Consider the following 13,232-nt stretch of genomic DNA (forward strand, 5'->3'; position numbering starts at 1 on the left):
ATTCCTGCGCTTCTGTTTTTTGGGCTGGTTTTAACTGCTTGTCTAACCTCTGATGGTAGGATGGTTGGTTCTTCTTCCTCTGGGTGAATTGGTTGGAATTCTTTGTTTGTTTGCATTTGAGTGATATTCAGGAGTTCTGAGAAATATTCCCTCCATCTAGATTTAATTTTGGAGCTGTCGATAATGAGTTTCCTGTTTTGTCATTAATCATAGCTGTTGGGTAGTACGGTTCTTCTCTGAGCCTCATTGATTTTACACTTCTGTAGAAGTCACATTTCTAAGGCACGGTTCGCTTAGGTGTTCTCCGTTTTTGTCCAAGATTCATTTTTTGTTTTTGATGCTCCAACAACTCTTTTGCAGTTCCTTCTTGCTCGTCTGTATTGAGTGTAGTAGTTTTCGTCCTTGGATTTATCCATTTCTGAAAAAGGTTTCTGTTTTTCTTTGATGGCATCTTTAACGTTGTCATTCCACCATGGTGTTCCTTTAATGTATCCCCTCCCAATTCTCTTTTTTCCTCATACTTTAATCAGTGTTTCTGTTAGCAAGTTTTTAAAGAGAGTCCATGTTTCTAAAACATTCATCAAACTCGTGTCTTGGTTTTCTAGTCTCTTTGTGATCTCGTCCTCAACTTTCTGCACATTGCCCTCTTCATTGAGTTTTCGTAAATTAATTTTCTCAGAATGTTTCTTCTTCTGTTTTCACACGGGTCTTTTTTCTCTTTACTCGTCTTCATCACTGGTCGGTGATCTGTATCAAAGGTGATGTTCGGGATTGATCTTGCATCACTTGGTTTTGTTGTATGGGCGATTCGTCTCAGTATGAAGTCGATCTGTGAGGAAATTTTTTGGTTGCTCCATTTGTACCACGACTGAGTTTGACTTGGCCTGTGCTGGTAAAAAGTATTTGGGATGTATAATTCATACTCTGCACTGAGAGCTAATTGTTGTTCCCCATTATAGTTACAATCTGAACTGGTGTCATCGTGTGGTCCAAGGTAATTTTCCCAAGGTGTCCTTCTTGGGCCTACGTGTCCATAGAAGTCTCCCATTATGATTAATTCCTCCTCACCAGGTACGCTGTCTATGGTGTTCGCCAACTTCTGAAAAACTCTTGTTTATCTTCCCTTGAGTATGTGTCGTTACAGGGGGCGTAAACTTGGATGATAGATTCTCTTTTTTGCGCTTTCTGCCTTCTGATTTTCAAGATCCTTTCTGATATTAATCTGGACAATAAAGCGCAATCTTATCTTGTCTTATCTAATCTAATCGCATCTAATCTTATCTTCTCTTACGTAGCGGTCAAGAGATTGATAGAGAGAGAGAGAGAGAGAGAGAGAGAGAGAGAGAGAGAGAGAGAGAGACAGACAGACAGACAGACAGACAGACAGACAGACAGACGGACAGACAGACAGACAGAGAGACAGAGATAGAGAGAGAGAGAGAGAGAAGTCGCACACCACAAAGCAGAAAAGAAATAAACAACCGTAAAAGCACAGAATGAAACAAAAGAAATATTCCAGCCGACCGAAATGTTAATGCTTTTTAAATCGGCCTTTTGCACAAACCCTCATCATTTTTATTACAACCATTAGATCACTATACTGTGATGCTGCTTGCAATCATCTATCAGACATTGGCAGATAAAAAGACGGTCAAAATTATCTAAAATGGTAACCGGATGTCGAGGTGAAAAGTGGTTGTTTTGGATAGGTAGACATCTTGAGGGGACTCTCGTGCTGGAAACTTTCTACTCTTAAATGTTCTCCTTTCAACTCCTTTCCTGTCCTCTAACCATGTTCTGTCGTCTGCTTTAGTCTCCGTGTGTGTGTGTGTGTGTGTGTGTGTGTGTGTGTGTGTGTGTGTGTGTGTGTGTGTGTGTGTGTGTGTGTGTGTGTGTGTGTGTTTCTTTCTGTCTGTCTTTGTGTTTCTGATGGTGTGTGTCTATCTCTATACATTTCCTATATTCACCTGTTAATATAAGTGTGTATTAGCCTTTTTCTGTCTATGTATGTATCACGATAAGCTTCCACCAGTGCAGGTTTATTGGTGCTTAAAAAGAAATGCCTGAGAAAGGGAGTGTAGAAGAGGGCAAAGTTTTAAAAATTAAAAGGGCATGGGATAAAACTAAGAGGGCCACCACCACTTGACGAACGAGCATACTTCAAATCTGTGACAAGTACAAGTTGGCGCCCACTGTAACCCACTGAGTAATCACAGCAGCCACTACAATCTTGTAAAGTTTGCTTTGATTTGGTACGCGTTATACGGCGCTCACAAGTGCATAAAGTCATGAGCGTGCGGGACACATTAAACATTTTCAGTTTGAAGGGAAATTTGAATTTTTCCCGGGTAGCAGCCGAAGCCTACTCTGACTACTCTTATCTATTTTAAGACCATCAAGGGATCTTTGACCCGTGCGGGGTAAGGCAGAAAGTGGAGACGAAAGTACACTACAGAAAATAGTTAGAAAGCAGGAAAGCGGATGAAAGGGGGAAAAAATAGGGAAACAATTTTTCCATCGCTGTGAAGTTTCAAACCGGGGACCTATTGAATGAGAGGAGAACATCTTAACCTCTACCCAACGATTCCTTTTAAATCCATGGACGGTTTTGTGTGCGTGTGTATGTGTGTGTGGTGGGGGGGGGGTAATCGATTATGGCGGTTCGCACAACTCCTAACTCATCAGCGTCTGAAAATTCGTTAGCAACTGGTCAACGAAGGTAAACAGAAGGAGGGAACAATAGCCAATACCCTTAACCACCCAGTGTGCTTTACTGTGTGCAGTCAATTTGTAAAAGGAGCTAACAATATAGAATTAATCTAAGTGGCTTGTTCAAAGCGAAATTGGCGAAATAACATAATTTATGGCAATGTATCTGGGAATTATCGTAGAACCTGGAGAAGAATCACAGAAATCGATAAGAAAAGTGGGGAGACACGGAATAACACCAAGAGGCTAGCCCAGGATAGAGAAGAGTGGAAGGTGTTTGTCCGTGGCCTATACAAACCCTGGTGCAGGGTGAGAAAGGCAATGATGATGATCTGGGAATGAGAGATGGAAGACTGGATTTTGGGACTGTTCAATGATGAAATACAGCCGTCATGGCCGCTTTGGAAAGGTTGTCATCTTGTGCAGTGCCATAATAACTTTGATTTAAATTCATCTATTGAAAGAGACATTACAACTAAATCCAAATTGTTCCAAAGGTTCGGGATTGTACTCTTGTGGAAAAGAAGTAGGCCTACACGGAAGTACGTGTGTATTTACCACAAGTCTGTTTGTGTGTGTGTGTGTGTGTGTGTGTGTGTTTGTTTGTTTGCGTGTGTGTGTGTTTGTGTGTATGTCTGTGTATGTGTTTGAAACAGTGCATGCTTGTTTGTGTGTGAGTGTATTTTGACCGTAGGCCTGGTCCCAAAGAAAACGTTAGCCCTCTCTGCAAAATCTCAATCAATACTATTGTTTTCTATGGTGTCTTTGTTTGGAGTCAATCAATTCAATGTACCAGGGTGGTTTGATTGTTTGTTGCTTGTTGTTGTTTTTTGTTGTTGTTGTTTTTTGTTGTTGTTGTTGTTTTTTGTTGTTTTGTTGTTGTTGTTTTGTTTTGTTTTGTTTTGTTTTGTTTTGTTTGTTGTTTTTTTGTTGTTGTTGTTTTGGTGTGTGTGTTGTTGTTTTTTTTTTGGGGGGGTTACGTGTTTTCTTTATTGTTTGTTTCTCAATGGCGCCCTTCAGGGATACACTGTATACCGTGTACTTCCACTGGTGCCAAGACAATACAAGAACGTATATTATTGGTAACCTACATGTATATAAGTTATGTGTATCGCGGGTTAACAGCGTAACATTTTCACCCTCGATGCCACTTGTCAACGCTCAGTAAGCCGGAGTTTGTAGTACCTACTTGAAGAGCATGATTTGTTGTAGCCAGTCAATTCAATAGCCTTCTGTTAGATTTTAAATTGACTTGGCCCAGCTGGTATTGTCTTGGACAGGTGGACATTTTGGACGGTGTCATTATTATTAGGGCTGGGCAAGTACCCGCGGGTACCTGGGTAAAGAGCTCAAAACCAGCTACCCGGGTATTGGTGTCGGGTATCCGGGTTTTCTGCTCCCCTTCGTTGAATCCTATGCAAATGCACGTATATTACGTCCCTTTGTTCGAACCTTAACAAAGATAGTACATAACAAGAAGGTCTACTCAGCCAAAAACGTGTCGACGGAAGTCCGCCCATTGCTTCAGATGGCGCTGCAGTTTTTGTTTTGAAGCTCTCTTTCGTTTCTCCAGAAGAAGAATAGGAATACCACCTCCTTGTGTGTGCAGATCGACTGCTGTTCATCAACTGTTCGGGTTCATCCAGTGCGGAGTTTTAGATTTTCTTTTATTTTAATTACCTCTCGCCTCTCATTCTAAAGTCAAATTAAACTAAGAAAACAGTCGCCTCTTCCTCCGGAAAAGTTTTTTTTTGTCAGCGTAACCATTTTAAAAAAACGTTCTTCCGAAATTTGAATTCTTATTTATTCAAAAACTTGTTAGTTTCACTTTGATTTTTTTCACACAAGTAGGGTAACTCTGTTCGCAAAGGGTGTGCATTTGCGAAGAGGGCGCCACCGAATTTTGAGGACACTTTTTTAATTGGCTCAAAGAGAGGAGTGGACCATCTTGTTATGTATCATCATTGACCTTAGCAAGTACTGAGTTGGTATGGATACTGAGCTCTCTTAGTCGATACAAAGAGTCTACATAACCAGAGGGTTCACTCCTCTCTTTGAGCCAATTAAAAAAATGTCCTCAAAATTCGGTGGCACCCTCTTCGCAAATGCGCACCCTTTGCGATCAAAGTTACCCTACTTGTGTGAAAAAAAATCAAAGAGAAACTTACAAGTTTTTGAATAAATTATAAGAATTCAAATTTTGGAAGAACGCTTTTTTGAAATGGTTACGCTGACAAAAAAAACTCTTCTGGAGGAAGCAGCGACTCTTTTTTTCGTTTAATTTGAGAGGCGAGAGGTCATTAAAAAAATTTTTAATCTAAAACTCCGCACAGAACGAACCCGAACAGCAGATGAACAGCAGTCGATCTGCACACGCAAGGGGGTCCTATTCCTATTCTTCTTCAGGAGAAACGAAAGAGAGCTTCAAAACAAAGACTGCAGCGCCATCTGAGCCATTGCGCGGACTTCCATGGACACTTTTTTGGCTCAGTGAACCATCTTGTTATGTACCCTCTTTGGTCGATACAGTACTCGATCGATATTGGCCACTGGCAGTTCTCTTACAGGGTGAGCTTAGCAAGCGCTTCATACAACTCAGGGACACGTGTTTTGTGGCAGCATCAACTATTACCCTCGACCCCTGTTTCAAACGGCTTCCTTTCAGCGAAGGCGCAACGGGGAAAAAATAGAAACTCACCTTCTTTCAGTGATTAGAGACAAACAAGGAGACAGGCCCGATCAAACACCTGACTCGTCCTCAGTTTCAACTGCTGAAACAGAACATCCTGCAAAAAAATAAATTATTATAATAAATTGTGACAAGCCTTCGACGTGCAAGCCGAGGAGCATAGTTCAACTGAATCGATACTTTGAGATGCCCCTGGCCAGAAGGGGAGAGGACAATCCACAGACCTGGTAAAAATCAATATGAAAAAGCCTTTCCCGAACTCAACCAGGATCCCCAAAAGCTTTTGGCTATTCCAGCAACATCTGTATCTCCAGAACGGCTGTTCTCCACCAAGGCTAGTGAATTGATTTTATCAAAGAGAACCTGCCTTGGCAAAAAACATGAGGACAAATTTTTGTTTTTAAACAAAAATTTGAAATGATTACCCCCCTGTTTCCCAGTCCAGCACGTATGTTCTGTCTGTCTTCCTTGCCTATTGTTTATGGCATTAAGTCGTTGAGTTCATGGAGAGTTCTGTGCGACCCATTGTCTTGAATTCCCTGTTTTTGTGTACGCTTACTTTGTGTCCAATTTGTGTCAATTTTAAGATTAAAATTAAAGTAAAGAAATAAACAAAACAAAACAGAAAATAGAAACAAAAGACAACAACAACAACAACAACAACAACAACAACAACAACAACAACAACCAAAAAAGAAGAAGGAAAATCCCCCCCTCCCCCCAAAGTAAATAAATAAATAAAATGGGTATTTTATTCATTACCCGGGTACAACCAGGGTATCACATTACCCGTTTAGTCACAGCCCTAGTAATTATAAATAGAAAAAATGCAAGGGGTGAATGGAGAAGTGGTCGTTTGTACTGGTGATTGTCATAGTGGACAGATGACTGTTAGAGCAGGTTCGACACTGTATTTATCAATCTGCAACTACTGCTCTTACTTACTCATTTCAGGGTGACTGCCAGGCTCCGGAAATTTAAATAAAATCGCCGAGACCCGGGAATGCCCCCCGGAAATAGAGGAATTCTGTGGATTTCCCGGAAAAACCCGAGGAAATACATGTACATTATAGTCTTCAAATATTTGAAAACCCTCTAATTCTGTTCAGGCTAATAAGTTCATTTTTGCCGGTCACGTTTGTGATACATTGTTCGTTCGGCTTTCCCGGGTCCGGTTGTTCGTTTTTCACAAACAAGTAGCTGAGGCGGCATATAAAAGTGTACCTGTAATATCGAGGTTCAATCATGAAAATCAAGATCTACCTACGCTTTCGGTACCGCCCCGAATTTTCCCATGATAGTCTGATAACGTAACAATTATGATACGCAGTTTGTGGATTTCAAACGCAGTGTCACCATGCAAATAAATCAATTAATCAATACCCGTCACTGTGGTGTCACTTGCCCCCCCCCCCCCCCCCCCACCTAAAAATAAATAAATAAATAAATAAAAATTAATTCATTCATTCATTTAATTAAAATTTAGAAATTAAAAAATAAAAAAATAATTATATGTCTTAAAAAGCAACCGATTTCTAGCTTGTTTGGGCCTGTCATCGTGGTCGGTCAATGAACCTGCGTGCGCTTGCAACACACGACATGGCATGTTGTGACGGTGGTTGTTTAGGTAGCCAAAGTTCATTAAGCGTTGCGATCGAAATTTAGTTGGAAAGTATATATTATATACACTTGGGCGGTTGTTGACGCAATGCCAGAGGATAATAACTTGGAAACAAATTTCAGAATTTTGATTAGACCTCTCTGCAAAGCACGCTTTGGTGCAGGTGTTGTGTCAAAAGGGGATCTAGGTAATAAAAACTTGTTATTGAACAAAACTTCACGCTTGTTATTTGGTGGTTGATTCATCATCATTGCTTTTCTCACCCTGCACTAGGGTATAGGCTACGGACAAACACTTTCCACCTATCTCTATCCTGGTCTAGCCTCTTGAAGTTATTCCATGTCTATTCACTTTTCTGTACATCAATTTCTGTGATTCTTCTCCAGGTTCCACACGGTCTTGATATTTTACCCTGTGGATTCCAGCCCAACACTTTCTTTGTTATGCAGCTGCCTGGCTTCCTGAGAGTATGTCCAATCCATCGCCACCGCCTTCTTCCTACCTCATCTCTGACTGGGATCTGTCTTGTTTTCCTTAACACGTCTTCGTTGGTGACCCTGTATGTCAATCTGATCCTCAGTAACATTCTTAAACACTTGTTCAAGAAAACCTGGATCCTTTTTATGCAAGTCTGTGATGCATTCCATGTCTCACATCCATACAACGGGACTGACTTCACATTTTAATTGAAAATTCCCAGCTTTGTTCGAAGTGAGATATCTCTGGTCTTCCAAATCCTATTCAAAGATATGAAAGTAGCCCGCAATTTTCCAAAGCGAGACTTTATTTCAGCCCCGGTTCCTCCCTCTCTGTCAATTATACTCCCAAGATAGCAGAATGATTCAACGTCTTCTAGTGCATTTCCTTCTATTGTGACCTGCTCCTTTATGTGTGCATCTGTCCTTAGGACCTTTGACTTTCCGGGGTGGATCTTCAATCTAACAGACTCTGATAGGCGGTTTAATACCGAAGTCTTTGCTTGCATTTGTTCCTGGGTCCACTGTATACCATTTCTGTGTCCTCTTGTGGTTTCCTTCATCAGCCAATCGACGGCCAATATGAAGAGGAAAAGTGATAGTAAACATCCCTGTCTCAAACCAGTCTTGATGTCAAAGCTGTCAGTGAGCTGGCCATTATGTGTGATGGCATCCAGAATCTCTTGTTTTGAAGGAGCATCACAGCAGAATTGGTAACTCATTTCTTGCTGGCAGGATGTTTGGCGGGTTACTCGGTGGGGGTCTGTTCAGGAGACTGTTGAAATGCTCTACCCATCGTTTTGACTGGGCTTCCTTTCCAAAAATGGTTTTCCCCTCTTGGTCCTTTACTGGTACTTCAGGTTTCCCATATTTTCCAGCAAGAGTCTTTTGTGGTCTGGTAAAGGATTCGCATGTGCCCTCCTACTGCTGCTTCCTATACATTCTCTGCCAGCCTGTTCATGAATTCCTCTTTGTCTTTTCTTAGTGATTTTTTGACATCCCTAGCAGTTGGCCTGTACTGCTCCAATGCATCCACTCTTGATCCTCTTGTTTTACTTGCATTCGCTTCTGCTTTCCGTCGTTTTCTTATCCTAATTAAATCCAATGAGTGTTAACTAATCAATTCCTTGTGCACCCATTTCCTCGCACCGAATACTTCTTGAAATGTTGATGTAAAGACTTCTTTGACCTTGGTCCAGTGTACTCCACCTCCATGTCCTCTCCACCAGGATCAACCAGAGGTTGACATCTGTTCCTCAGCTGCCGCTGAAACTCCTTTTTCTCGTGACCGTCGAGGTTCTTTTGATTTCTTTGCTGGATCCGTGTTTGTTTGTTTTTTGTCAAAGCTTGAGTTTTGCCAACAACAGATGGTGAACCGATCCAACGTCTGCCCCTCTCTTTACTATGACATCTTCAAGTGAACGTCTGAACCTACGAAAGATACAAAAATGATCTATCTGGTTCTCCGTCACTCCATCTGGCGAAACCCAGGTAGCCTTGTGAATCCCCTTGCGGAGGAAAAACAGAGCCTCCAATGACAAAACTGTTGAAAGCACAGATATTTGCGAATCGCTCACCGTTCTCATTCATTTTGTCCCAAGCCATGTTGTCCCCATAATTTCCTCGTAAGCTACGTTGTTCTGACCAGTCTTGGCATTGGCATCTCCCATTATAATGATGTTGACATCCTTCCTTAGTAGTTTGTCAATGACCCCCTAGAGCTGGTTGTCAAAAAGCATCCTTGTCTTCATCCGAAGCACTTTTCGTTGGGGCGTAGATCTGGACTATATTTGTGTTGATGCTCTTGCTCCTTGTGGTGAAAGAAGCCATTATGATCCTCTCCCCGTGTAGTTCCCATCCTCTAAGTGACTTCTGTGCATACTTACTCAAAATGATTCCCACTCCTTCCGCATGGTGCTTGTCTTCCCTCCCAGAATACAATATAAATTGTTCCCCCGAGCTGAGCTGCTTCTGTCCAGACTGTATCCAGTGTGTTTCGTTGACTCCTAGTATGTGCAACCTGTATCTCTTCATCTCTTGTGCTACTTGAGAACTCTTTCCTGCTTCATACATGTACATGGTACGAACATTCCACGACGCAATCCGGAGAGACTTGTTCGACAGAGAAGGTTTCGGGTCAGGGGAGTCCTTTCGGCTTTGTCCGCTGTACTTCATTGTTCCTGCTGACGCAGAAGCTCCTCCGTCTTCCAAGATCGAAAAATAAAGAGCTGTGTTTGTCCGTATTTCTGTACCTGACTGTTATTACTGGGTGGGGTATTTGGCCCTCGGCAAACTGGCACTGTTCGGGCGATCAGACCTACTAATCTTTAGTCGCCTCTTACGACACGCAGTATCAACGGCAGGTGTATTCTTTGCTCCCCCATAGTAAAATTATGCCCCCCCCCCCCCCCCGGGTGGTTGATTATGTTAAGAAAATTGTTCTAAAGTGCCTATCCCAAGGACACGACGTTGGGCCTAGGGGAGCCGCGGCGCTTTTCCCTTTCGTCAACCCGCAGCCACCTCCCGAATCGTCAGCCACCCCCAACCTTTGACACGGGTCAAACTTCCATCTATTTATAGGTAGTTAAATCTACCGGAACATGTATTAGGCGAAGTGATGTGCAATGATAGTCGCAATAGAGAGATTGTTTTGGTCTCTCTGTATTCATCTGCACCACACGAATTTAATTGATGTTTTCCCTGGACTCTGCCTTTACTAAAGTCTCGAATCTAGATCTAGTTGTAATCTAGTTACAGGTTGCAGATTTAATAAATTGCCGACACACAGAGAGAGAGAGAGAGAGAGAGAGAGAGAGAGAGAGAGAGAGAGAGAGAGAGAGAGAGAGAGAGAGAGAGAGAAGGGGGAGGAGTAGATCTTGCGAGAACTTTCGGGCAAAACAAAATGGCGACCCGCGTAGTTCGGCTCGATTCGAAAAGTGAAAGAGCCATAGCATCTTTGTAGACGATCAAATTAGCTTACGTTTGTGCTATAACGTCATTTTTTCTTTGCTTTTGTTAATTTGATCATCCACACCGATAGAAAGTATTTCGAAATTAGGAAAAACAGGTCTTGTTTCCCCACTGGGTGAAAATAGCCAACGCTGGCAAGTCTCATCAGGGGTGAGAGGTCAATCGTAGGGTTTTTATTCTCACCCCGAGTAAGGATATCCACTTTCTTACTTAAATGATTAGGTGATTAAACTTGATCTCTTATTGACAATATAAAAGTCAATTTAAGCTTCATTTCGTTAGAAAAAAATGTTAGGTTTGCTAACTTCTTAGACTTTGTGTTAAACAACACTTTTAACAAAACGAATCATTACAAGCCTAGGCTGGGCCTTTATTGTGATCTCGAAGGTTTAAAAGTAGAAGTAAAAGAGTCTATTACTAGAGTCTAGATCTAGTCCAATTTATTTAATCTCTTGAATGTACTGGATAACAAAAATCTGCAACCTGCCACTAGAGTCTAGATTACAACTCTAGATCTAGATCTAGATTCGAGATTTTAGTAAAGGCAGAGTCCAGGGAAAAACTTCAAGAAATTCTCGTGGTGTTGAGTAAAAACAGACCAAAACAATCTCAATAAATAATATATCGCGACTATCACGTCACATCACTTCACCTATACATGTTCCGGTAACTACCTATAAATAGATGGAAGTTTGACCCGTGTCAAAGGTTGGGAGTGGCTGACGATTCGGGAGGTGGCTGCGGGTTGACGAAAGGGAAAAGCGCGGAGCCGCGAGCCACCGTAGGAGCAACTTCGCGATCACGAGTCCAGTAGCCTAACCACTGGCCGACTGACACCAACAACACTTTTAATATGTCAAGATTATTGTCGTCTTGTATGTTAAAACGGTGATTGTTTTGTTGCTTCAGAAATACTTTGATGATTTTGGTGACAAAGGTGTTGCGGTCGGATATTATGTTGTCATTGTAGTTGCTGTGAAGACACGTTCTTGTTAACGTTATCGTAGTCATGTGTTTGACATTGTGATTGTTATGTGGTACATGTGTATAACAACACTTGAACTTGAATGTTGTCTTTGAGGTGATGAGGCAGATATTATTGCTCTCCTGATGTTATTACTTTTGATCTGGGGGGGGGGGGGGGTGTTCTTTGGATGGAGATGCACCTTAGTAAGTTCTTTGTCTTCTTTTTCGCAAACCATTTGAGCTTAGCTCTACGTCTTTCTTTGACCTTTCACAAAATTTCTACTAAGCTTATTATGTCAGTGTCAGTGTGCATTGTGCATTTCTTGAAGCTTGCAGTAACTTTTCGAATTATTAGATTTATTCTAAGAGTTCTTTTACTAGGATATTTTGCAATGTGTGTACATACCTTTATGATGCATGCTATTTGCATAACTTTCTAGGTATCGATGTTTCGGGGAGGTTTTTGTTGTTGTTGTTTTTTTTAAGTAATTTTTTTTTCGGGGGGGGGGGGTCTTTAGTTTTTAATCTCCATGCCTTTTGTGCGGATTCGTGTTCTTTTTATATTGTTAGTGAATCGGTATTTTGATGTCTGATAAATTTTCCTTGATACACTATTTTGAGTAATGTTGTCCTGCCTTACTAGATCTAAGTCCCCTTTGGTGACTGAGAAAGTATCAAGTACATGTACTAACATGACAAGGGTGTCAAGGCTGACTTTTTTACTTGCATTAACTGACACCTGCCTTATATATAAAATTTTGGGATAATGTTGACCATGGTACGCCTGTCAAACTTGTAGTTTCATGCACGTGTACATGTATTATGAAAGGACAACGGGTGTGTGCTAAGTCCCTGGATTTTGAATGTCTCTGTGTTTGTTTATTTGTGTGTGTGTATGGGGGAGGGGGTTCAATAAAGAAAGTCTTAGCTACTGTTTTGAGGTTATGAAAGATCGCTTCGGGCCTTTGTGACGCCGAAGATTAACTTAATTGACAAACCGTGCAGAGGCTTACGGTTGGAATATTACATGTTATTGTTCTCTTCCTTCATCCATGAAGCCCTCTTTCATACTGACGGACCAGGTGATCCACTTTTGAAGTGACCAAACGAGGCTGTTTTAATAGATTTCAATAACAACGATCACAGCCACAGCAACCAAAGGCGAAGGCTGACTTGTTTGACAGGGTAATCAAAGTGAGAGAAGGAACCACATAGAGATGAAGTCACGCACGAATCGATTTCCCATGGTAGGAATATGATTTTAAAAACTTCTTACACGAAGCTGCATCATTGAGTTATGAATGAAAACAAATCCTGAATTCATATTGTATGTTCAACTGCCAGAATAATCGGGAAAATATATTATATTAGAAAGTATTCCCTCTTTGGGCAAAACGTAATACATAATAACTTTTAAACGTACTGTGTGAATAATGGTGTCACGATTATGTTATAACTAAATTCAATTTAAGATGTGAGTATATTGAATTTAGTTATAATATAAAACAAAAAACTAAGAAGCAGAAATGACAATACTATAATTGTACTATAATACATGACAGTTAGCAATTTGATTTCAAGTTTTGCTGTCTTTGTTTAGTCTTTCGCGATCTGGAGCCGGTGTCATTATCAGATTAGGATCTGATTATAGGACGGTAAAAGGTCGAGGAATAAAATCACAGCAGCGATGAGATTATTGAGATTATTAAGAGTTAGTTCCCCTCACCTTTTTGTTGCAGACTCTACCAGTCTAACACTACAGTAAGGTAAAATCATGAGTTCTTGCACCTGAGTAGCCCGA

The sequence above is a fragment of the Aplysia californica genome, unplaced genomic scaffold (genome assembly GCF_000002075.1).
Source record: "Aplysia californica isolate F4 #8 unplaced genomic scaffold, AplCal3.0 scaffold00029, whole genome shotgun sequence".
Lineage (NCBI taxonomy): Eukaryota > Metazoa > Mollusca > Gastropoda > Aplysiida > Aplysiidae > Aplysia > Aplysia californica.